The sequence below is a fragment of the Lathamus discolor genome, chromosome 4 (genome assembly GCF_037157495.1).
Source record: "Lathamus discolor isolate bLatDis1 chromosome 4, bLatDis1.hap1, whole genome shotgun sequence".
Classification (NCBI taxonomy): Eukaryota; Metazoa; Chordata; class Aves; order Psittaciformes; family Psittacidae; genus Lathamus; species Lathamus discolor.
The window spans coordinates 2,258,105-2,285,297 of record NC_088887.1 but is presented as its reverse complement, the minus strand read 5'-3'; the positions used below and the strand labels follow the sequence as shown (position 1 = coordinate 2,285,297).

Genomic DNA, 27,193 nt, shown 5'->3' with positions numbered 1-27,193 from the left:
GGGGTACAGGAAAATGTATCTGGCCCAAGCTTTTTGTGCCCAAGATGTGTATAAACGTTGGGAAACGTGTTTTAAGAAGAAGTCAATGTTTTTGAAAACTTTGGAGAGTTTTTAATACATTGTTAATACTTTTTCTATTTTTTTTTTTTCTATTTTAGGCTAGCCAGGTTATTAAACTTCAGATTTTTTTTAATTCCGAAGAAGAGAAATTCTCTGATTATGAAAGCGCACCCCAGAAGCAGACTGTGAGGCTCTGTCTCCACTAAAAAGGTAATAATTTAAGATGCTAGGTTTATGTTCTCTTAGCACTTGGGAGCATTGAAACATGCAATAATTTAAAGGGTTATCAATAAATACAATAAGTCTGTATTCAGTTTCATTGACCAATACTGCCCAAGTGTGAAAGCCTGTATGTACATTGTGTGCGATGTCTCTTCATCCAAGTCTACCATGAGATTTGAATACTGCACCAGGGCAATCCCAGCCATCAAAAGGAAGCTGAATTATTTGTAGGTTCCTAGTTTGGGGGAAATGGGAAAAACAAGGAAGGGGTTGTTAGTTTCAACAAGTGGTGAGCAGCTTAATAATTCTTAACCTCTCAGAAAATGCCTGATCACCTCTAGATAAAACAGGAATTAACAGGCCCTAAAATTAAGTATCTTTTTATTTCTTTTTAATTTATTTTGGAGTTTTGCTTCACTACTTCTGCTTCAGTAGTAAGGAGAGCTACAAAACTCCTCAGCTACTTATTCCCCAGCAGACTTGGAACTGTTGTCAGGGATCTGAAGGAAAGCTTTCTGGTTTTAGCTACCCACGTCTTTGTCTTCCCTTCACCCATGTGTTTCCCTGGGATACCAGTCTGTCTGAAGACTTTTAAGCAATTAAGGGACATTATAATGAAGAGGAAAACAAACAAAAACCAAACTGCCTTTTAACTCTATGCCCCATTACACTTCAGGCAATTGCATGTCCATGGCCATTGTCCACTTGCTCCCATTTTTCTTCCCATGAGGGGCCACACGTGGCTGTAGGCTATGAAGCGCTATATTCCACAGCCAGTATACCTTTCACACTCTCATGGTCTGTGGTTCTTCTGACTGCCCACAGATACTTCTGGGAGTTAAAACCGGTCTTTTACAATGAAAATTAATGATATTCTAAAAAATGAGACTGGCCTGTATGGAGTTGTAATTAAGCAGTGAGAAGGCCAGGACAAAAGGGGTGGAAAGATTAGGAAGGTCTAAAAATGAACTCATGAATGGGCCCAGGGGCCCATTAATCTCAGTGGAGCTGTGGTTCGAGGCCGGATTTCTTCCTTTTGGCTAGTTTAAAAATCATGTAAATAAGCTCATTTGAAAGCAGTGCTTTCTGTAATCCTGGAGACTGAGGGCTGCGCTTGGGAGAGGGGAGTCAAGTAAGATGAGAAGGCTTTTGGACATCTAATTGAGAGGAGGAGAGATAGTTTATATCAAGCACTGGGCAGTCCTAAACCGTATTTATTTTGCACATGATTTTGTTAGTTTTAATAGATATTCCTGAAAGGAAAAAAAGGCAAGAGGACAAAGAGATGAGAGAAATAGCTGGCCAGATTGACTAACACAGGAAGGAGGAGCAGAGTATGAAGGTCAGCCAGCAGCAAGGGGTAGGGAGGGATTGGAAGGGATGGGGAGCAGCTCACCTGCAGGGCTAGCAGCGCCTGGAGCTGTGCCATGCTGCCTAGCAGATCCTGCCAGCTCTGCCAGGGAGGAGGGTATCACTGTGGCACACTGTCACTGGGGGAGAAGATGAGCAACCTGCTTCTACATCAGCAGTTGCTTCATCAGACAACAAAGCCAAAGAAAACCACAGGTACTGCGACTCAGCCGCACGCCTTGCTTGGGTCTTTCACTGTTCACAAAGCCATGGTTCTTAATTGATGTCTGATGTGTTAAAAAATGAGCTGATTAAGCAGGAGAAAGCTCAGTGTGATTTTCACCTCTTTCTGGGTGAGGCTGGGCTGATGCTTTATAGCAAGCCCTTTTCACTTAAACCTAGTCCTTGATGCTTTAGCCAGTTCCTGGCAGAATATCTTCACTGATGTCCTAAGACTAGTTGGCAAGTTTATGTAGCAGTCTAACAAGAGTACTTAGAAGTTTAAGAGGTTACAGTCGAAAACATCTTACTTAGCCTTCACCAAAAGCCTCTGTAGACTTCCTGCAGTGACTTGCTGAGTGGATAAGGGTTTAAGCTGGTGTCATTTATGAGTTTGAGCTAGTTTTTAGATTTCTTCTGGCAATCATGTTTGTCCTTCTGGGTAAACTGAGGCATAAATCTGGGGAAACCTTTTGCATAACAGGTCCTTTTCACCCTGTTAGAAAAGATTAGTTGAGAATAGGTCGTGTTCTCCCAGCAACTGCTGTCAAAGGGCAATGTCTGCATCTTCACAGGTGGCAAAACCCAGTGTTGTACCATAGCTATGTGAAAGCTTAGGCTAAGGAAAGGGAGGATAGTCACAAGTAGTAACATTGTTAAGCAAGTGGCTTAACCCTAACCCCCTGTACATTGGTTAACTCTTTGCATCAGCCTTGCATAGCTGACATTTGAGGGGGATGTTATGTTTATTGGTTTGGGGTTTTTCTTATGGTCTTCCTCTGTCCTGGTGGTAGGTTTTACACCTACCCACCAACTACCTGCTTCTGCCCTCACATGCTGAGAGCTCACTTTCTAAAAATGCTCGGGTATCCGGCTTGAGGTATCTTTAAAAGTGGTCTGCAATTTAGGATGCTCTTGGAAAAGCAGACATTTTCAGCTTGGAAGCCCCATTTGACTGCAAGATGCCAGTACCACCTGGGATGGAATTTTCTCCCCTCACTTTGTTTTAATCTCTGCTGCTCCACTCTCTCTTCCACTTTTGCTTTCTTTTGCTTTGGTTTTCCATAGCTCAATATGCAGTAGTGCTGCTTAAGCGCCGTATTGACTAGGCAGAAATTTCTAGAAATAGCCCAGAAATGGGCTGTGTTTGGGTGTATATTGGGTGTCTGATAACTTGCCTTGGGAGGACCCTCTTATTTCTTTGTTGCCCAAAATATATTACTGAGTCTGAAGCACTGAGACTGATGCTTCACTTCAAAAGTTAGAGCAACTTGGGTGCAAAAGTAACACTACAAGGAAAGAAACAGGAAGGTAATATACACAGTAAGCACTCACCCTCTCTGTTCACTTCAGTCAGTGCTGCTGTTGCCTCCACTTCCCTGGGGCATTTTCTGCCTACTTTTAATGCAAAACCTGCCTGGTCTGTAAATGTGACAACTGATGCGTTAAACATAGAGAATGTGTGGGGCTAATAAGACCTTGTTTTCCTGCTAAATCAACAACACATGCAGGTACCAAGTTCACAGCCATTTGTTAGCTAGCACGGAGTGGGTTTGGACATGTGCCTTCTGACACATCTCCAAAGCATTTATATCGTCCTTGGAATACCAGAGAAGAGGGGCTGTAGAACAAACAGCAAGGTGAGTTTAATAAGCTTGTGTAGCACTACTGCAGTGCTAATGTCTTTATGTGTAGAGTTGGTGTTCTGATTTCAGCAGTAGCTAAACATGTATTTTTGCTTGTTTCATTTATTTGATGTTTTTATGTTTTCTTATGTGTATGGTTTTTACTTACTTTATTTCACACTGGGCAATACTGCAATTCTTATAAGGCTGTACGGCTAATAAATCAACACAAACATTAAGTGAAAAAAATTGGTCTCTTCTGCAGCTTTATTTTGTTTCTAGTAGTAATGTTAGCTGAAGTGCAGTCATTAAGATACATACATACATATGCTGAATATAAACCAGGTGTATGGGACAGAACTTAGGAAAGCACTTGGCGTCTGTCCACTTGTTTGCATTAATGTGAATGGCAAAGCTTTTGACTTCCATGGGAAGCAGAGTTTGGCTGCTGTTAGGTGCTCTTTTTAATCCTTTAAAAGAGAACGGAACCAATTTCATGCTGGCTGTTCTCAAATGCATCAAAATGGCTAGTCTTTAGGGCCTTTTCAATCCCTGACCTCCTTGCTGAGAGTACCAATTTCTGCCAGGCATTTATGTCTCTGCCTGTCCCTTTGGAACTGCTTTGAAATCACCAATATATAAACGGAGAATTGAGAAAAATCTTCATTATTTTAGAAGAGCTTACACTTAATAAGTGTCTGGCTTTACAGAAAAACAAGGCTCTTATTCTGAAGAGCCTAAAGAGATGCAATGGCAGCAAGCGGAGGTGACAAAGTAAGATGGCAAAGCTAAGTGACAAAGGAGTGGATAGCAGTGATTTAGTAAGACTATTGGGGAAAATGTGTGCCTGTCAAATTCATCTTCATATTTCATGAAAAAACCTGTATCAATATACACAGTTGACATCCTTCATGGACTGCTTTTCAGGATATCAGTGGAGAAAAAGTCACAGCAGCAAGGAACCACTGAGGAGAGAGGATGAGGAAGGGAAATGCAGGAGTCTTTACAGGACAGCATCACTCAACTTACGGGGAGGAAAACCAGGGGCAGTGCATGGAAGCAAGAAAAGAGCAGTCCTACAGACCTCTGGGTTGAAAAGACTGGTGCCGCAAAACATGACACACTGAAAATGGCCGAACTGATTGTGACCCAGGTCAGCTTTATACAACCTTCGTGTACCGTTTTCTTCTAGGACAGGATTTGTTGTCTGGTTTTATGATTCTCCAAAGTGGCTGTTGCTGTCAGATAGGTTATACAGTCAAGGTCAAAAAGCATTCCCAGGGAAGCTCTGCTTGTGATTATTGCTTTTGCAGCAGCAAATTAGCACTTCCTAAAATCCCTTTTCTGGTATCTGCGCATTGATGTGACCCGATGATGCCTGCCTGCCCTCTGTGACTGTGTCACTGCTATCACTCATGTGTTTTGACTAAATATTGCCCCAGGGAGGGGCTGTGGCTGAGAAGCCCAAACTGCCTGACTGAGCACCTGTCAGCCACAAAATTCATTCCCTGAGCCTCAGAAAAGCACAAATTAGAAAACGTGGTGCATGGCTGATGGCTCCCTGCCTTGCCTCAATTGTAAGAGCTAGCTATTTTGAGTAGTGTCAGATTTGCTTGTCCTTTGTTTTTCTGGCACCATCTTTTCTGCTACAGTACCTGGACGCTTCATCCTTTAACTTGCAGACTTGGTACCGTTACACAGGTGGGAAATTAATGCACACAAAACCCCAGCAGTTTGTCAGATTCACAAAGATCTGCGACCAAGTATTGCACTGAGAACACATCACTGTAAGTGCAGCATCCAGATGTGGGAGGCAGTTTAAAGAGGTCTATGTAAAATACCTTCTTGCAGGCTGTTCTGTTGGTTGCTGCTGGATTCAGCACTGGTGCTTGTACAGCTGAATTGTTGGATTTGTGTAGGCCAGAATTGTAGAAGTAATCATACTGCACATTCAGATTAGCTTAGGCGCTCCTGGTTTTTCAGTACATGACACTATACTGATAGATATGGGAAAAGAGTCCTAAAGCTTTTGTGTGTTCTGGTAGAGCACTTTAAACACTATTTGCCTAAAAATGTTGGGTTTTCAGCACAATTTATAACTAAATTCTCCAGTCTCCTACGAAAAGCTGGCAGTTTAGAATCAGATAAATGATTGAGATGTCTTCTGTTTGCTGGTCCGGGATCTAGAAAAGTTTAACTTTGGACCAAAATTTTGCCAAACTGAATTTTCAGGCAGGTAAAATTCGCAGTTTCTGACTAACTTTGTGGCCGCTATCTTTTTCTTTGCCTTCTGCTCTATTATTCTTTTAGATTTGCGTCCTTTTTTTTTAGATCCCTCTGTTTGTCATAGATTTTCTCAAGAGCTTCATTTTGGGAACAGGTGTTCTATTAAATACGTAATTGGATTCGATGAGATGTACTTGCACTTTGAGCAGTGTTTTTCTGTCTTCTCTGTAGTTCTAAACCGTATCTGTTGCAGTGTTTTTAATACTGATCTTGACTAAGTGGTTCAAGCCAATATTTAACCGGCTAGTATTCGTTGCCCATGGCTGATGCAGGTGTAACACCGAAGCTGAATTGTCTTTAGCCTGACAACACTCTTCTTCAGAACAAAGGCTGATCTATTTTATTAAAGAAACATAGGCAGGTATAGAGACTCTTAGAGTGGATATTTGACCAGAGATGAAGACAAACTTTAGAACGTTGAACTTATTCTTAACCAGACTGTGTGTCTGCATGTACTTTGAAGGGAGAAAAGGATATGCTTAATCAGCACGTAGTTATATTTTAGTAAACTTTAATACTCTTAAGGTCCTTTCCAACCCTAACTATTCTATGATTCTGATTTCCACCACTTACCCTTACTTTTATGCTGTCAATATCTTAACCACAAACTTAACCGAAAGTTTTTACTTTAGGACTGGAAAATTGGAGAGATATACTTTTAAGTAAACAAAAATGCACAGGCATTGGAAGTATGGTCCTTTTACTATGAAAGTTTCTCGTTGATGAAGTCTATTTATCACAAACTTCCTCACCAGCTCTATTTCCCCCTTCCTTCCTATTCTCACTTAGCTAGCCTCAAACGCATTTCTGAGGGAAGGGATTTTTCTTTCTGCTTCTTTTAATTTAATGTTGATGTCTTTCAGCAGAACAAACTCCAACAGAGGGGCAGAAACTGTAGAGTGAGGTTGGAAATGACTTCAGTCGGACAGATGTGATAGCAGTGTCTCTCTCTGACTCAGGGGAGCATTTTGTGGAAGTGACTTCAATGCGCTAGTTTACCCTGAGTTTAATAAAGCACTTTGCCAAGCATTATACACTGTGCAAAAACAATCCAAACACTACCAGACCAACCATCTTGAATGCAAAAGAAGACACTGAGACAGTAATATACAGCTGCCTATATCTAAATTTAGTGAAGTGGTACCTTCTCTACACTTATCAGAGCATTATTAGCCCCAGGAAGAGCCATTCCTTTACTGAAAACATCACTGCATAAGATCAATCTGAAATAAAAGTCCTTAACAGAATAAAACCTGCTATTATAAATTGAATTTTAATAGGGCCTTTATTTCTTTCAAGCAATCCGTATCAAGCTTTTGTTTATTATAGCAGTAACTCCAAGTACGAGAGCTGTAATTAAAGGCATTTCAGTGGCCCAAATAGTGCTCATGTGATAGATTATCCAGACCTTTTACTAATGGACTGAGAGCAAAATAACTTCCAAAGGTATTTCTCCTCTCACTTCCCTCCCAACATGAACAAACTTTGCTCTTAATCAAAGTGGTGCTTATGGTGTTTGTTAAAGGTTTATCAAATACCTCATGTGCTGGAATGGCATCTTCAGATGAGGAGAGGAAACAACAGATGAGTTGTGACTATGTGACCTCTTGCTTTTCAAAGGGCTTGTACAGTTTCACCATTGACTGCATTGGACTTGGTACAAAAGTTTGATGCAGTGAAAGCTGTTCAGTAAGGTACATCTTATAACAGAAATGGAGAATTCTGTAACAGCCTGCAGAGATGAGGCTGGATGTGCTTGATGTTGTACCTGGAAAAACCTAACAAAGAGTATAACATTATATCATTGCTGGGAAATGAGCTGTGCGTGATGAAGGAAAAGCTTCCATTTCCCATTTGAGGTTGTGATTATGGCTGATTACTGGTTGTTTTTTTAATGAAAATCTTCACTTATTTCTTTGGATTCTCCTATTCCATTTCTCAGTTAGCTTTGATTCAAAAGTTCATTCTAACAGACAAACGGTTTTCCTACTATACTCTCCTTCCTCAGATGTAGTCTCTTAAGTCCTACCATATGACTGACTCTTCAGTCCATCTTTTCAGGAAGACTAAATTCTGTTGTGTCATCTTAGGCTTTCTTATCCAATTTTTCTCCAATCCAAAATCGTGCTGATGTCTCACATGCTCTCTTCTTGGCTTGCAGTAAACTGTCATACTTTCAAAGGGGAATCACCAGAAAAGAGTCTCAGCAAACAATGCTGCCAACTCAGTAGCTGATGTGCTTGACACAAATATTTCTGCAGTTATCACAACTGACAAGAATAGTGCGAGTGCTAAAGCAGCAGGCAAAGAATTTCAGGCAAAGCTTGAGCAATTCTGTTTCATTGTTTAATGATTTGCTTTTGTCATGATTTAGAAGGTGGTTTTCTTTCCCCTGCTGTGATGGTAAAAGTGAGATCTTTGCCACAGAAAGGCCTCTCTTTTGTCAGCTCTTGGAGTACACAGTGCTAGAAGGGGAAGATCAAGAATTCCTTTAATAAAGATGCCTCACAGATTCCTGTGTTGTCTGTGTGGATGGTTTGTCAGGTTTCCTTAGCAGCCAATACTCTTCAAAGATTAATCTTCCACTAATTCAGAGTAATGCTTTAAAAAATTAAGAAGCATCTCGCAGCTATTTAGTAGGTTGCCTACAGTACAGTTAATGGGAAAAATATTTGGCACTTTAAGAGCCTTCAAGAAACTCAAGAGAGAAATGGGTTTAATTCTTCCCAAGCCATATTGATTCTTGCATCACTCTCAGGTTGGATTGATCTATTTGGAATGAAAGGTTGGCACTAAAGACAATTTAAAAATGTCAGAGAACCACTGAATGAAAGAGTGAGAAAATGCACATGGAGAAAACTATCATCAGTACTGAAAAACGTTGTCTGTCTTTTTTATACTGACTAGGGTTTTTTGGTTTATAAATTGGTTATCTTTATCTATTTGGAAAAGAACGTCGCATGAGCCCACTAGAACTGCTGAGCAGCAGTGGGGAAAGATTCCCACTTACCACCACCAAGCAAGGATGTTGTGGCAGCTGTGGAAAGATAGCTTTAATCCAGATGCAGAGAAAGCAACTTACTCTCTTTATCAGAGACATAAACCCTCAATATGTTCTGCTCATGACCTACAGCAGTCTGACCGGGCTGGCATAGTGCACTCTGCTAGGGAGGGCTACAAGTAGTATCTTTTTAAAGGCTGTCTCTTTGGTAACATTGGGTTTATCCTGCCAAGTTACTGGGATTTGCAGGCTGTGGTGGCTGCCTTGATATTTCTCTGTGACTCTTCAGGACAAAGGGATTTGGTTTAGACCTTTGCAAAGGCTTTTCTTCTTCTCTCTTTTCCTTTCCCAACCCACACACACTACGTGTGATGTTTTTTTGCATGCCTACATAAATAGAACTCATTGCTGTTAACCTCCTGACATTTCCGAAATGATCATCAAACCTTTGTATGTGCTTGCAAGAGTGACTAACTGTGACTTTGGCCTTTCTCCTGAGGAGACCTGCCATCTGAGTGACTTGAATTAGGAGTGGGATACACACCACATAAGGATTAGAAGAGAAATTCCTTCATGCAGCAGTGCCTGATGAACTGTGCAAGTGAAACAGGCAGCAAATGCAAACGGCCTGTGAAGAATGCAGAGTACTGTGAGGATCAAGGGTAATTTCACCAGGGAATTATAGATGGGCGTAGAAGGACGTGCGCATTCTTTTTGCATAAGTGAAAAGCAAAAGCAAGGGGCGGGGGAGAGAACAAAACCAGAACAACTCCCCCAAAACCGAATAATACAAAAGAAAAGGATGTAGGAAAGAAGCCAGGAGCAGTCTGGAGCATGCAACAGTTGCTTCAGGTGCAGACAATCAGCAGGCAAACCAAAGGCACTACCCAGAGCATCTGCAGCTGGACAGGGGAAATGGAGAGGGCGGATGTGCAAAGATGCAGACTGGAGGAGCTGTCATGCATCTTCTCCCTCAAAGGGTCATTTTACACCACTGAGAACTGCCATTAGCATCAGGCTTAGGTGATTTGTGTGCTAATTCTGCAAAGATCCTAGTTGATAAAGTAAGGCAAACGCCCAAGGTCTTTTTGTTTTGAGCAAATCAATCACACATTGGCATACACCTCTGAAAAATTTGCATGAAGATGCAGCACTGGTCTGCTTTGGAAAGGTGGGTACCGGTGAAGCAGAGAGTAATTATTTCATAGCGCAGCCTCCTCTTTTTATGGCTTTAGTCTGAGCTTGCAGGAGTCATTTCCAGAAGAGCTGCTGCTGTCCAACAGACCCTGGTGATGGCATTTAATGATTTGGCTATGTAACTGTTTATACCAGAATCTATCAGCAACGCAGGATGAGGAAAATAAACTGATGATGAAAAGTGGGAGAAAAAAACCAAGTCCTCATTTCACACTCTGTCAAGATTCCCTGGTTCCTCTTCTTTGCTCAGACCATATGGTAACAAGATTATTTTATTATCCCAGTGCAACTGTTGAAAATGGGAAGGGCTGGAAAAACTACCATTGTGTTTCTGAAAAGGGAGATAGGATTTATTCATTAGCAAGCTCATCTTTTTATTAGTATTGTATTTTCCCCATCAGAACAATCTGCCTTGCTGCTAAAACTACATTTCTTCAAAGGAAAGCCCTCCCCAGGAAATCACAATGGTGATTTTTATGTCTATTCATGAGGATTTATTATTTTCATTTCGCTTTCTGCAGTTGAGGAGACTTGAAAATTTCGAGCCAGTCTCCTTGAGCAGATTGCAGCGATAGCAAGGGGAGGCAGTGGTGTGTGTGCTCCCTCTAGTGAGATCTCTCTGAGGAAATGTGGGCTTCGCTTGGCCAGTGCCTTTGGACATTTCTTGCTGCTTCCTCATCCAACGCACCTTCTTTCCACAGGTAAAACTCACAGCCCTTCTGCTGTTCACTCTGGGGAGCACGTTCTCAGCAGCAGTTATATAGGCGAAGTTGCTGCTGGAGTAGGGTACTGCAGAGGCTGACCTGGGCAGGTCAGTTCTGCTCTGACTTTTCTACATTCTTATACAGTGTTCCTGAAAATCCTCTTCAGTTTGCTCTTTCAGCCTTCTTTCAAGAAAAAGCAAGTTTAAAACCAGGAGGAGCAGGGCACAGACTGGCTTCATGCCTGTGAAGTACCTTAAGATGCTCAGGTAGAAGGAAGTCGGGGTGGAAAATGCTACCCTGGAAGAAACTAGTTAATGATGGAGTGTGCTACCAGGGCGGCGCAGCTGTGGTCTGATGGCAAATGGCTCACATGTAACCTACAGCTCTACCCATTTGATTATACTAACTTCATAGTAATATCTGTTTATATATTAACATTGAAGGGAGAGGGAAAAGAGAACAGAATGCAAGATCTAGTTTTTCATGTGCATTTCTGTGTTTGAGTATAAAGATAAACATAGGCTCTTGAGGAAAGCCTAGAAGATTTCAATCCTGTTCCACGTAAGAATTTGAATGAGAAGTAGTATAACCTGCATGCAGTTTTCACACGTGGTTCTTTCTCGTAGTCGGTAGGAGTGGTACGAATGAGAAGAAGGGAAAATAACTGTTAGTTTTGTCCCAGTTTGTCCTCCAGCCCTAAAACCACGAAATGTAAAAACAGAGGATCAAATTATTTAATAGCTTCATGTGATTATTCACAGCATAACAGCGTCTGTGTTTGCAGTGCAGAGGTAAGGATGCTGCGGAAACATTTTCATTGCTCAGACAGAAAGGTGCTTTCTGGTTGTTCTCGGAGCAAATGGCAGCCTTAGATAGGATAGCATGAGAAATGCAGGCATAAGAGGAAAAGGAGTGAAGTGTTTGTTTGGAATGTCTTACAGGAGCCCCTGGGAAATCTGGACTTGGATAATCAAATTATGAGTTAAGCCAGGGAAACAGAACATGACTTTTATTTAAAACGTATCAATGGCGAAGCTGTTCCATAATGCACACAAATCATTAAACCCCTTACGCGTCTTGAGCTCTGAGCTGGAGGCAAGCCAATAGATTGCACTGCCTTCCCTTTTGGCTTCTGAGATGGGCAAAAATTATGTAGCCTGCAGGGGAAACAAGAGTCTTGGCTGCTCTTCATCAACCCACTCAATGGCTGTTTCAACTGTGGTGAACAGAGAAGGTGCTGACCGCTGGGTCCAAATTATGCATTCACCATGGCACAGTAGAAATACCCAAAGGTGTGCTAACATGCGACTTTTAGCTACTTAAAACCCCCCACGTTAATTTACATGCATCTCTGTCTTTAACATAAGGCTTATGAACTAGTTTGTGATCTGTCTATAAATACATATATTCATATCCCTATTTAAAGTCTAAAGAGCACTTTTGTTAAGGGCGTAATTTTAAAATCTTGTTACTGGAGACCAGACAAAACCTTGAATTGTTTTGGGATATTGGAGATGGAATTGTTGTGACCACTGGAATGATTTAATGTTAAGAGCACAGTACATGTCAAGTTCTATTAGTAATCAACATCCATTGTTTCTGTACACAAATTCTGCTGCCATGTGTGGTTTTAAGCCAAATCAACTATGTAGTAAACCTTGAAGCCTTCTGCTCTGTCCTTGGTCAGAAATCATTTTCAGACAAGGAAGGTGTAAAAAGAAAGCCAAAAGAAACTTGGTAGGCAAAAGTTTCCGGTAGGTTTCATTTATGTACTCGATAACTGGGCTCTGAGAAAGTTGTTTTTTCTCCCCCCCCAGTTTCACTGGCATGAATTTTCACAAACCAAGGTTGAGACTCATTAAGTGTTCGTCTCTCAGAAAGGTTTCATTCCATTCATACTTACTTTTTGGCTTTCAGTAGAGTAGATTATAAAGACTTCAGGAAGGCACTGCTGTAGAAGAAACTAGGCTTATCCATGGAAACCAAATGTTCTCCAGGAGAACTCCCTCTTTCCCCACTCCCTTTCAGCCATACAAGGACTAATTGTGGCGTCAGCTGCAGCGGGAATGTGAGGCATGTGTCTGGTGTATCAGAAGAATAGCAACTGCTGTCAGCTGCATTCCTGTTCTCCAGCCACAATTGATGGCACAGGGAGCAGTTTACACAAGCTTTGTCCTGCTAAAAGAGGGAGGGGGGGACCTTTTTCTATTTTCTAAGAAATATTTATTTCAAATACATATATATATTTACATACATACACACACCCATATATGCATACAGATATGTATCTCCATATATATGGCAAGTACACTTACTTCTTAGTATTAGTGTTTGCCCACAGCTGGCTACATTCTCTAAGCATCCTAGAAACCACAGATACTTGGGGTTGCAACTGTGCTATTTTCTTTTTACTAAGGATAGCTAAAATTCTCTCCTGAGTAATGATGTGAAAGTTCTGGTCCACCAAATGGAAGATGACTGCTGTGTTTGGAGTAGGTGTATTTTCTCTGTTCCCTTAGCTGAAATGCTACGCTTTGAAGCATAGTAAGCTGTGCATTAGTCCAGTATTTTATCTCAGTTCTCGTATCACAGCTTGCATTAACTTGTGAGAGGGTTGCATGTGTGGAGGGCAAATGAAATTGGGCCCTACAGCTTCAACCCAGCTGTGCAAACCAGGACAGTGCTATAAATTGACTTCTGGAGTTCAGGTGCTCTATTTAGAGCATCTAATAAATAGATAAGTGAGCTTGCCGTTGTGAAAAATGGAGCTCCTGTTATCTATGCCTCTGTTTCACACAAGGTATGCATGAATAGAAGTGAAACAAAGTTAGTGACTACTGTCAGGCGTGAAGAAATGAATCCCTGCTATTCTACATGGTTCATTTTGACATGCTGTGATTTAAAAATAAAATGAAATATGTAGTTTTTCAGGATGCTCACAAAGCTGAATTTCAGTGCCTTGTGCAGATAGCTCAACATAAAAGAATGTTCTTGTTACCTTTCCAGCAGGCCAAATCTGGCTCAGGAAGATGGGAGAAGTAACCAAAAAGGATATTTTTTATGAAGATGTGATATTAATTTTTAGGAAGATTTTTTAAACTGCCAAGTCTTACTCAACTGTACTGTACAAGTGAATGCTTTCAGAACTGTAGCTAAGACAACAGAGTGCAAATATAAATCCTCACAGTGTAGCTTGTAAGGACATACCTGTTTATTTCTCTTTCCCCTTGATGACTTAAATGACTGAAGATATCTGCTCCTCAGGTAACTCAAGGGCCCCAGCAGTCCCTCAGGCAATTGAATTACTAAGAATTTGCAGTAAAGAAAGACTTTAATTTTGTTTGCGTATATGCAACGTGTGATGGAGTTCATTCTGAGGGGGTGGCTCTGCTGTAAAAAGGACTTCAGGAGCCCTCTCCTGCCTCTGTTAGAGCTTGCTTTGTGGAAGAAACTGTCTGAAGTTCGCCTGTTTGAGGGAGAAAAATATCTGTGTGGTGATGGGGTGCGCAGTTTTGCACAGACATATTTTGATGCGACTGATATTCGTCAGATATTATGGTCATGAACTGAAGTTTCTCTGCCAGTTTTAAAATGGCAGCCCAGGAATTCAGCATCTCACATTTCAAAAAGTGAGCATTCAGTCACAGAAGAATGGAATTAATGTTCAGCTAAACTGGTACATGGGGGTTTTTATCCAACAACTTTGTCACCAGTCATTCAAAGCTCATAGTGGTATAAATCAGAACGGCGCTCTTTCTTTCTTAAGGCGGACCTGCTTTTTCGCAAGTTATGTGAGCTGAAGATGCGCACAGAAGCACATACACACACCCCACCATATGCCATGTGAAGCCAAAGGTCTTACATTGAAAACAACAACAGAACATAAACAAACAAAAAAAAACCCAACAAAACAAAACATTCACCAAAATTGTAGAGCCTTGTTCCATTGAAAATAGTCTGGAAGGCTCTTGGTTAGATGGTAGGTGCAGGTTACATTCGTAGCTGTCAGGAAACAAAGCAGATCAATAAATACATTCTAGCTGTTAAGCTTTGCATAACTGTAGGCACCATCCTGGGGCTACTTAATGACATTTAAAGTAGTAACAGTTGATTCGTTTTATCACTTTATTAATGGGAAAAAGCACCAGGAAATGGGAAGTGTAGTAAAAATCTTGAAAAGAAATAATTAAATATAGAAGTACACTTTAAGGACTGCTACGCTGTCTTGTATTCTATAGTTAGAAATGTATATATTAGAATAATGTGTATTATATATATTATATAGAGATATATATTAGAATAATATATATATTATATATAATATATATTAGATATAGATATGATATAATAGATATATTAGAATAATATATATTAGAATAATATATATTATATATAATATATTTATTAGCTATAGATATAATATAATAGATATATATATTAGAATAATATATATTTTATTCCCTAACCGTTATGATTTTTAGCACAGGTTTTCAATGTCTGGAAAAGAGATACAGTCTTTATAACTTACCCATAACCTCAAATAGGATGTTTAGAAAAGGTTATTGAGACTAGACAGCATGTTATTTCTTTGTAAATCATCTTTTCTAAGGCATGTGATATGAATTATTTGGTCCTGGCATAGCTATATAGAGATTTTCATTAGTCTCCAATTCAGACTGAGTTGCCTCAGAATGCAGCATGAGGGAGAACATTCTCAAGTCTTACTTTTCCCAGGTTTGTGTCAGAATACTGAGGTACGAGTTCAAAAAATGGTCTTGATATATTTTAAGTTTCTTGGTGTAGATAACAAAAGTGAAAATGGAATGCGTAAATCAAAGTTAATTGTAAAAATGGATTTCCTCACCTAGGGCACCCATGAAACAGTGCCTGAAATACTGTGTTCTCATGGTTTAAGCCCAGCCATAAATCAGAACCACGCAGTCTCTGTCTCACTCCTCCCTTTCCCCACCCTACTCCCAGAGGGATGGGGAGGAGAATCAAAGGAATGTAACTCCCACGTGTTGAGATAAGAACAGTAACTAAGGTATAACAAAAATCACTGCTACCACCACCAATGATAATAATGATAAGGGAAATAACAAGGGAAGAGAATACAAACGCTCACCACCCGCCGACCGATACCCAGCCCGACCCCGGCAGTGATCTCGCCCTTCTGGGTACCTGCCCCCAGTTTGTATAGTGGGCATGATGTGCTGTGGTATGGAATAGCTCTTTGGTCAGTTTGGGTCAGGTGTCCTGTCTCTGCTTCCTCCCGGCTTCCCCTCCTCCCTGGCAGAGCATGAGGCTCACAAAGTCCTTGGTCAGAGTAAACATCACTGAGCAGCAACTAAAACCATCGGTGTTATCAGCGCTGTTCCCAGGCTGAGAGTCAAAACCACAGCACTGCACCAGCTACTAAGAAGGAGAAAAATGACTGCTGCTGCTGAACCCAGGACGTGTGTGCAGTTCTGGCCCAAGGAAGCTGAACTCTGATTGTCTCAATTTCCTTTTGAAAGAAGAATTAAAAGTTTGCTTCCTTCATCTAGCAAAATGATGGCTGCAAGAAGATATTGCTTGGAATACATGGAGCAGAGCAGAAGAGCCATTTAGCCCAAAGGACAGTGTTGTTATGAGGATAAATTGGAATAAATTGGCCATGAATAAATTTCCGATACATATTAAGCAAATTTCTAGCAAGTCTCAGAGCAGTGGGGTCACAAAACTTTGACCTTAACTTGATCAGTGCAGCAGGGAATTTTGATGAGGCTGCATGAAATGAACAGAGTAGAGGACTCCTTTAGTCTTGTAAACAGGATGAAAACCATCTAGGGATTTATTCCGGATTCAAGGATTAATAATTCAGTTCATTTTCACTACTTTAAATTAAGTTAAGGCTGTATGAATTCTGAAAGTGACTCCCTATGCAGGTTTAGTGCAATGAAGGCAAGTCACCCCACTTGATGGTTTTGTTGTTGGTCATTCCTTGTTGTCTTGTGCCTGCAGAGACAGTGGCATCTGCAAGAATTGGTTGGGAGCTATTTGCTGATCCAGGTTGTTGCCCTAATAATTCAGCCATGCTGTCATCCTATAACTACAGCTATTTCTTTGCTGAAAAGCCAAACCTCAATTTGGATTGCCCCGAGCATTAAATTGTAGTTTTACGATAGTTTGAATGTGTGCTGTCTTCTAGGTTGTCTCTAGCAGGGCTTCTGACTGCTTTAACTCAAGTAGGCAAATAGTTTCTTCTGTTGCTATGTGTTCTTCTATGCACAGCACTGAGTGTCAGTTCTTGGTCAAGATGGCAAAGTCAGCTTAAGTATTTTCTGCCCTCTTCTATTTTAATATTTGGAAAACCTTCTCCAAGTTTCTATTTCTGTTCTGCCTCTGCACCCTCTTCTTAGCTGGGGAGGAGAAGACTGCGATGGAAGAGGTTTTTTCTGTTGGGTATTTTACCCTGGTAACTTCCAACAGTTTCACTGAGAGTGCAGCACCTCAGGCAGTTGGGCTGGTCCAGTGAAGCTAAAGCTGGAGCTGGACCAAGCAGTGGGGAACTTTTTGACCCAGCTTTGCTGCCAGAGAAATGTTTGTGCAGCTATGCCATTAACATGGTGTTTATGCCCATGTTGCACAAGGCTTAGTGGACAGGTAATAGAGCTGCTTAAAAGGTTAGGGATTGGGCATGCTTCCCAAATCCAGAGATAGGGCTGTTCTGTTAAAAAGTGGCTGTGTACATTTATTTGGTTTTGGTTTATTCCCTTAGCTCAGATGGAGGAGGATCCTGAGCTACAGCTTAGCGATATCCAAGATTGATGGAATAGGTGTGTGTATAAGTCCGTTACTTTTCACTGGCGTTAATAGCCCTCTGGGAGTGATCTAGGAGCTGAGACTGTTGGCAGGCAGGGCGTCTGTGAGAGTCCCTACAGTGGTAGGGAAGTTAACATGCACCTTGAACATATGGGAAGAGGAACATATGGAAGCATCAAGGTAAATTTCTGTGTGAGTACATCAGTCAGAACCTGAAAATTGTTTCTATTCCATACTTTTTAAAAGGATATTAAAAATTGAGGGAGAAAGCAATACTAATTACTCAAGGGGAAGAGAAAAAGCTGTATAATGAGACACTTGCAGATCAAGTCGTTCTTTATTCTAGAGCAGACTGAGAAGTCACTTGATTAGTGTAGAAATGCTCCATGGTAAGAACAAATGGATACAAAAGAGCTCCTTAATTTAGCAGAGAAAAGCACAACAAGAACTAATAGCAGAAAACTCAACAAGACAAGCTCAAAATAGGTATTAGGCAGGCATTGTTTTATTATTAGATTTATTTAGCTGTTATGAACTACTGGGGAAGTGGACGGAAATCAACAAAGGCAAGGACAGGACACCTTCAGATGAAGAGAGCTGTATATTTGGGGTGATGGTCTTTAGCCAGCTGTGAGCTAGTCTGCTTGATATGGGTGAAATACAAATACAGGCTGCACTCGAAGTTTCTTTCCGTCCAAAAGTTTGTATTAAGAATTGTGTCATATATAAAATAATGTAAGCAACAGGGAATTTCTCTTTTACTTTCTGGCAATACCCTGAAACACGTTACCTGCACCTTCGTTTCTAGTGTGCAGCTGCATCTAGCCACAAAGTATTTTCAGCCGAGCATGGTATTTTTTGTTGGGTTTGTTTGTTTGTGTTGTTGTTCTTACTATGGACGTTAATTGTAGTGATATCAGGCTTTCTTACGATCACATGTAGTACGCTGACCCATCTGTGAGCCAAATTCCTCCTGCTTCCATAGTGCATCAAGGAGGGTCACGCCTCCTTTAGTGGCAGTGTTTTACATGGTAATGAAAGTAAATGTGGAAGATGCCAGACAAAAATAAATACGTTAGATTTTTTTTTTCGTAACAAATGACAAAAGAAATCAGAGAGATTCATTCCTCAGGATATGAGATGCAGAATTGCTGAGGACTCGAGAGCTGCATGAAAGCTATTTCATCTCTCTGCTTTTAAAAGGTAGCATAAACGTCAGCTCTTCTATGTAAAAGACTGCAGACTTTGCTGGTTTTGGCTGGGATAGACTTAAGCTGGTATGGGGCTGAGTTTTGGGTTAGTGCTGGAAACAGTGCTGATAACACAGGGATGCTTTAGTTACTGCTGAGCAGTGGTTGCACAGAGCCAGGGCCTTTTCTGCCTCTCACCCCACCAGTGAGTGGGAGTGGGCACAGCTGGGACAGCTGACCCCAACTGACCACAGGGATATTCCACACCGTATGGCATCATGCTCAGTGTGTAAAGCTGAGGAAAGAAATGCGTGTGTGTCATTCAGAGTGCTGTCATTTGTATTCCCAAGTCACTGTTGCAAGTGATGGAGCCCTGCTTTCCTGCAGATGGCTGGACCCCCGCGTGCCGATGGCAAGTGGGGAATTGATTCCTTGTTTTCTTTGCTTGTGTGCCCAGCTTTTGCTTTACCTGTTAAACTGTCTTGATCTCAACCCAGGAGTTTTCTCACGTTTAGCCTCCCAGTTCTCTCCCCCATCCCACTGGGGAATGAGTGAGTGGCTGGTGAGGGGAGGGGGGTTGAGATGCCTGCTGGGCCAATACATGAATTATTTTTCTGTCTTTCCATTAGCAAGCGCAGTTTTCCATCATATCCATCATTTTACTTGAACAGCCTCTGTTCTTTTTAATTCCTCTGGTTCTAGCTACAGTTGAGCATCTGTTTCGACAGCTTTGGATCTCCAGCAGTTAAACATCCTATGACCTGTCTTCAGCTGTCACATTTCAGGTCCTTCGAAAAGACTCACATCATGTACTACTTAAGGGTTTTGTTTAGCTTGTTAGTTATTTAAGTGTAGCTTAATGGTATGCCAGATGCTCTCCAGTCAGGGAACTGCTTTGCTTGCACTCCCCCATCTGTGTGTGTGACTCTCCTTTTAAATCTGCTTTCTGTGGCAGACTTCCTTAGAGAGATCAAATTGCTTCATGCCCCTGAAGAACCTGTGATTCAGCATCCACTTTTGTCCAGTTTACACAGCTTTCTTGCCCCTTTGCACACTCCTCCCGGCCTCAGCCCAAAAGACACGCTGCATGTTGAGTGTGACACATTGGTGGGGCAAGAGAACAGGCTGCTACATGGAGATCCTTGGAGGCTCTTAGGAGCTTTGGGGAAGATGGATGAAATACAGCTGCAAAGCACCCTCTTGCAAGGGAATCTTTTAGCTTTCAAGAGCACGGACACTATCAGCTGTCAGAGATACTGATTTCACTGAACATTTCTTTGCCCTTGGCAACATTGCCATCACGATACGCTAAGTGTGCTATTTGCAAAGCATCCTTTTCCTTCAGCCCTTAACCAGTGTAGTGGCTCCCTCCATATGCTTTCCTAAGCAGAGAGAAAAATCTTGTCTTCACAGATTCATCTACTTAAGGAAAAGCAGTGCTGCTTCTTGCTTATTGAGATTCAGATCTCTTCTAGACTGCTGGCTTAAGCTCATCTCTTCTGTGTAAATTTCTGGGGGAGTGAATGAGAAAAAGGGCTAGGAGACAGAAAGGATATTTTAGGCAGCTGTTCAGCAACCTGTGAAATAATCTGAGGTCTTAACCCCACGGGTGTCCATGCCACATACTCCCTATCACTATTTATAACCTTTCTGGCTTTACAAGCAAAGAGGACAGGAATGTGCATGGAGATGAAGCCAGATATTATCTCATGCCTAGATGCGGTCCTCCAGTTGATGGGTAGAGATACTGGTAAAGAATAGTGTGAAATGTGTGCGCAGAGAGCTGGTGCTCTCATGCCCTCACGCTGCACCTGCTTTTTGAAGGGAAGGTGGGAAAAGGACTTTCAGCCTTCAGTTTGCTTACTGTACAGCCTTTAATGAGAACTGGAATCAGTTCTGAATATTCTCCTTTCCAAAAGCCTTCAGAGATTATTTTTTATCATATACAACAATAAAATTAATGTTGAAAGAGTTCAGATGTGGGATTGAGCACTACATTTTAAAACTAAAGCAGTGCCAGGGTGTGTGTAAAATTCATGTCATTAAGTTTATTCAGGAGATGATTCAATCAGATACAGCTTTTATATCTGCATCAAGTTAGCGAACTGTAAACTGAAGCAGTAAATTGGTAAATTTTAATTTATGGAGAGATGGACGTTAGTTGTAATACTCAGTATGAGCCTGCTTACTGCGGGGAGATGAATAAAGCTGCTGTTTTCAACCAGGTAACTCTTTAAGGGGTTTATGTTGTTCACATGGAAATCTGGTCAACATTTGCCAATGCATTTAGCTATTTATAGGATGTATTGCTGATGGGAAATATTACCATCTGTTTGACAGGAGTCAGGAAGTATAGCTAGTAAGTAGGATATGTATTTTTGATAGCTTTTTTCTGTGTACTACACCTTTATTTTGTCTCTACATGGGCTATCATTTAAAAACCCAGAGTCCATTGCCCACCCTGGGTGCTGTTCCTTCACTTGTTTGGCCTCTATTTCTAAATAAGGATGCTATAGCTAAAAACAGAGTGGACACCTCATTTGCTCCAAAGTCAGAGAGTCTTTAAAGGGTGGAGGAGGTTGGTTCATCAAGGTGTAAATCTGGGGTATGCTATTCCAGGGGGACCAATACAGGCTGAACTCTCTGAGGCAGCCAGGTGAGACTTGTGTGGAGCTGCACCAAGTCACAGGTAGCAGTCCCCATCTGTGGCTGTGGTGTGTTTTGAGCAAGAAGACAGCTCAGAGATGAAGGTGGAAATAAAAAGGCACTCATCTCTAATAAAATGGCTTTTAAGCCCTCCTCTCATTCCCTCCTTAGATGAAGGCATGTGCATAAAGGAGAATTAATAGTGAGTTTTGAATGATTCTGCATGAAATTTTATTTCCCTGTTTCTTGCAACTAGCTCCTACTTACTTAAATGCTGTGCAGAAGGGTGCACTATGGAAACCAGCTGTACTAGCTGCGTTAGGCAGTTTGTAACACTTTGGCTTGAACAACATTGGTACTTGTAGAAAGATGTTCCTCTTCTAGGTAAGAAGGGGAACATCTTGCTTAAAGGAAACAAAGTCCTTTCCTTTTGTTCTTGTGAGCTAACTCTTGTTTGGAGAAGACTGACTGTCCCCTAATAATGGAGACTGCCATTGAAATATTCCATGACAGTGATGCTCCTGCCTCTCTCCCAGGCTACAAGACCAAGCCTGCTGGGTGTTTTGCTGGGCTAGCTGGGTTCTGTGAAGCCTGGGAGGGGGGAGAGATTGTGGATGGAGAGGAGGGATGTGTCTGCTGACTTTCGCAGGAGGTGGATAATCTTCCTTCTTGTGCCCTTCAAGTATGGGACTTGCACACAGGTGGCAGTTCCCTTCAAGAGCTCAGCTGGCTGTCCTGAGCAGCAGCTGATCTGTGCCAGCACAAATCCAGTGTGCTTTACTGGTAGGCACTTGATAGAGAGTCTGAAAGGAAAAGTGAGATCTCTGTGCATCTCGAGGACCCCCTCCTCCCCTTCCCTGTAAGATAACACGTTAGCAGAGTAGAATCAAAGGTATGGCATACAGGACAGATGCTACTGTCACTGTCATTGCAGAATTCATGGTAAAGTAGCACATAGATGACTGTAAGTGCAGCATTATCACTGTTCTGCTACACTGCCATTGTGTCTCTGTATATCGAAACACTGGGGACATCCACATTAGCGTTGTGGTTCAGGAGATCTGAAGGAGATTCACTTTGAGGTGAATGCCTTTATCATCCCTGTCTACCAGGCTTTGCTTCCCCTTGCCAAGTGGTGTGACAGCACATCAGCTGAACTCCTGGCAGCTGAAACTTAACTATAAGATGCACCCTCAGCAGCTAGTGTGTGGTTAGTCTGCAGGAACAAACTAGAGCAAATTAAAATCTCACCAGAACATGTATGAACTTGAGTCCTTAGTACCATTCATTTCATTCTTTATATCCTCTCCTATTGGGGTGCTCTACTTGTGGTCGTAAGGAAAACACAGTAAAAACTAGCTGTGTTTGCCCACTTTTTCTTAGGGACCTCATTTATGATTTATTGACCATCTCTCTGTTGTTTCTAACTTGCTTTTTCACTTCTCTTTGTCTTCCACTTACTACTTCGGCTATGGGAGTCTAGTCAGGATAGGAGTTAAAAAATTCCTCGTCACTGTGTGGCTGTATGTAAGTGAAAGCTGAATCCTATGAAAAGGCCAGTCAGTGAAAATAATCAAGTGCTTCTCCACAGTTAATGTGATTTTCTCTGGCCTTGCAAAATCTGTGCTTACTTTCTGACTTGAAACACCTTGTGTTTTATGCACCAGTGTGCAATGATCATTTGGTTATAGCGATTAAGCCAGGGATCATCTCCATCAGTTTTCAAAATAATCTTTTATCTTATTTTAGCAAATGAGTTGAGAAATAAAATGGCCTTACTCTTGTGTTAGCATCATGAAGATGTCCTTTTAAAGTCCTAAATTGTACAGTGCAGCATAATAACTATTAACTGCCTACAAATGCATGCTAAGGAATGAGTATGTAAAAGCAGAATGCACTTGTTTCAGCTCACAAGATTTTTGAAACAGGAGGAAAAAAGCCCTTATGTGAAGGTGTGGAAAATCAGTTTGTCAAAGTGTTATAATTGTTCTATAGGTTTGGGAAGGATGACTTACATGAATCCACCATAGAGGCAAATCTTAGTCTTTGCCTTTTACATTATAGAATTTACCATAGGAGTGAGAAATGGTTATAGCCCAGGCAGCATAGGTATAGCATGAACACAAAAAGCATCCTGTAAAGAGACAATAATGCTATAGCCACATTGCATTGCTCTCTAAATCCTGCCAAGGTGCCTCAGAAGTGAAATCAATAAAGCATTCCTATCACAAGCAAAAGGCTCGTTTGTCTTACCCAATAAAATTAGCTCATACTAAAATTTCACATTCTGACGGCGGTGGTGTAGGTTCATTATAAATTTCCTTATTGGATATTTCTTGGCTCACTTGTGATATTCACTGGGGAATGACTAAAACATTTGACTCACGATGTTAAAAGATTTTCTTCTGCTACTATCAGGGAGAATTGAGAATATCTAGGCTCTGAAACATTGAAGTTATTGATACTCATGAACTGGGAGATCCTATGGTTGGCAGTATAGTAATTATACTGATATCAAAATGTTGTATCTAATCCTGAAGTAATTAAAAAGCAAGAATTCTTTCTTCAATAAAAGCACACATTCCTATTTAATTAATTCTCTTTTGAAAAGAAACGCCTATCAAATTCAGGAAAGTTGTCCATTACTTCGTGATTTTCAAGAAAGTGATTGATATTTTCAACTTCGCTTCCCATTGCACAGCTTAATGAACTCACTTGCACTTGGTTGCTCCTCGTTAAGTGTTGTAGGAGTGTGCCACCTGATTAGGTTCTTGCTTTACTTACATGGTTCCAAATATGTAGCCCAACCAAAGGCTGGATGGGCTCAACTTGGCCACTTGCTACTTTTCATTTCTCACATTTCATTTAAAGAAGTCAGTGTGCTTTCCCCATGTCATGCAATGGTGAAGATTAGAAGTAGGTAAAATTGCTTCCTCTTCACACTGAAAAAGGAACTTGGTTCTAATAGGGCCTGTAAAATTAATTCATAAACCTCTGGGCAGGTTTGGGGATCAAGGAGGTTTTAGTTAGAATCAAAGATAAGGTAGAAACTTCCTTCTTCCTAGTCCATTACATCTCCAAACGAAGTTCCATGAAGGTGATGTTCAGGAGGGTTACTTTGAAAGAGAGAAAAAGAATGTACCAAGAAAAACTGAGTTTGATGCTTTGCACCAGAGCTGTCAGGAAGACCTGTAGTGACAAACCTGGGTCCTTGGGTAGACATTGGTGGGAGTTCCTAGTTGTTGCAAGGGCTTCCAGAGCAATCTGTGAACAAGGGCCTCTTGCCTCTTTGGTTTTAGTGGTGGCAGACGATGAGGAAATAAACAGAAAGGTGGTACTCTAGGTAGAGTGGTGTCTGGGAAACCGATCTTCACTGTGCACCTGGGTGGTGAGAGCTGAGCCTGTTTCCCTGATAGTCCTTCATGCTGGATTGAGGCTCATCCAGTGCCTTTTCATAGGAACAAAAGCAGTGTAAGGGAAGGTCTAAGATCCCAGACAGACTATTGTGCTGTAGCTCCAGACTACACATACTACTGCCTCTACCTCCCGACCCTGAGCCTCAACAAGTGGCAACAGGAACAGGCTGTACTTCATGACCAGCTGATGGAAATACCAGAGACTGAGCTGCTGATGGGGACAACTGAAATCATAACAATGTGTTCTGGTCTGCTATAACTGAAAAGCAGACAGAAAGGTGGGGAAGAAGGAGGTTTAGCTACTGCTGCAGCTGACTCCAAGAGACTTCATTTGGGGGAGCCTCAAGCGTTTATTCATGACCAGAATAGGTGCATTTTAATAACGAGCTTTTAAAAAACATTTCTTGCCACTTTTCCATTTCATTCCCTGAAAGGATTCTCTACTCATCCGCATGCATCTACTTGTAGAAGGCTTTCTCTGTTTAATGACTTTGTTCCACTTCATTCAAAGATGAATAGCAGCGCAATTATTAATTGCGAATTTATAGCCTTTTGCCAAGGTGGGGAGAGTGTAACTTCTGATCAACATCAGCTCCAGCTGAAATGCCATGTTCAGGGTCTCAGCTGTGAAGCTTTGCTTTTAATTAATATTCAGATTTTCCATTTGTTCTGGGAGATACCACAAGAATCTGCAAACACTCTTGATCCCCATGGGCTGAATCCTGCTTTCATCTGTGGCGATGGTTTGTTTGTATGATGACTGCATACTTGCGCCCATCAGCACAACAGCGTCAAAGGCTTTTGAAGACACTAGGGGTCCTTTCCACAAATTCCGAGGTCAGAAGGGACCTGCCACCTCATTGGAGGGTTTGATTGCAAAGACAGACAGCCTAAGAAGGTGCAGTAAGGAATATGGTTTAGGGAGAAATGCCATCTAGAAAAGTTCATGCTGAGAGTGTCCTTGAGCCCATAACATTAGCAATTCCAGTGTTTCTGTTCCTGTTAGAAATGGCTACAGAATAAAAATCTGTCTACTTTCAGGTCATTTTTGCACTCTCAACCTTTTTTTGAGTCAATCTTTAATAAATTGAGATAAAAGTTTCTGAAGCCACATGTGAGAGGGTTTTCTTTTCCAGTAGCGCCAGGATTTTCATTTATTTAATACCACAGCCATCTTTTGGGCTTGCTCCAGTTTTCCATGATTTATTATAATATAAATAATTTATAAACATTAATGAAGTGAAGAACCCTTCAGCTAAGCAATTTTAAGCTTTGTGCGGGCATCGATAAGTTAAGCAGACCTGTCGATTATTCCTGTCTACATTTAATCTTGGCAGATGTGGCATTTTAGGAGTTTTTTGTAATGTTTCATATTATTCATATATATATTCATATATATATTTCATATTCATATATATATAGAATAGCTACATGCTCATTTTATAATTCTCGTTACAAAATGTAAATATCTGCTGGACATTTTAACTTCTCTCTGGTGTTATTTATGAATTCTCTCTATAGATCTTGATCCTTGGTTAGATGCCTCTTGTTCTTGAAAATTCCATCTTATTGTCCTTAAATATTTTGCCTGTTGAGGTTTTGGTTTAAATTGCCATACGAGTTGCTCACCCCTCTTAACTACTTCAGTTTTTCCTTTCTTTTATATGCATTTCCTTTATATTCTTGTAACAAGGTCTCCTTCTTAGTAGCTTGGTATTTTTACTGGCAGTGCATGTTGTATTCCTCCCCAGCACTCCATCTAAATGATGGTGGCTTTTCCAGGTTTCTAGTAGTATCTGAGCAATTCAAATCTTATTGCTTTTGAAAGTTTTTAGTAGTTCTGTTAGCAACTATTCTAAGATGAGGAAGTAATGGACATTTAATTTTTTCCCTAAGATATATGCGAAGGTTGATTTTGTATTCTGAGTATACAGAGTGGGGACGTATGCTGACTGTGATTTTCTTTCTTGGGTGAGGACCAATTTTAGGTGGTGGTTACTTCTTTTTTTCTACATTAAGGTGAAATTCAGTTTGAAGTCACCTTACATTAAAAAAAAACCCAAGTTCTTTTAGTAAGAAATTTGTCTCTTCCTTTTTTCTTTTCCTTTTTTTCAAACTTGAAAATTCAGTTCTAGCTTTTTTTGAGATGCGCAGCAAAAATTCTTCAGCTCAAAATCAGCCATGGCTTGTTCATTCTGCGTGTTACAATTGGAAGTTTAAGGACTAATGTGTTTAGTTTTCCAGTGGGGTTTTCTCATCTGGGATAAAGCTCACCCGTATCTAAATTTTATTTTAATCAGTTGCAACTTTAATCCTCAAACATTTAAAATGTATTAATCTGATTCAAATTAAGCAGATAAGTGCTAAAATAGGGGGGGGTCCAGCTTGCAAAGCTGCATTGGAAAATGGAGATACCATGTGCCAACTTAATGGTATGTATTGTTGGTTTACTTGTAAGTGTGTGGTCTCTGTG

The 27,193-nt window shown here is 41.0% G+C and overlaps 1 long non-coding RNA gene across 2 annotated transcripts in view; it reads left to right on the top strand.

Annotated features, from left to right (window-relative positions):
• Nucleotides 1-27,193, top strand: part of LOC136012907 (uncharacterized) — a 309,517-nt gene that overhangs the window by 269,384 nt on the left and 12,940 nt on the right. Inside the window, exons 9-10 of one of the 2 annotated variants that reach the window (XR_010612061.1) lie at nt 159-270; nt 4,404-5,886. This is a non-coding gene — a long non-coding RNA (uncharacterized LOC136012907). Of the gene's footprint in view, nt 1-158; nt 271-4,403; nt 5,887-27,193 lie in introns of those variants that run through there. The other variant, XR_010612062.1, reaches the window with a different exon arrangement.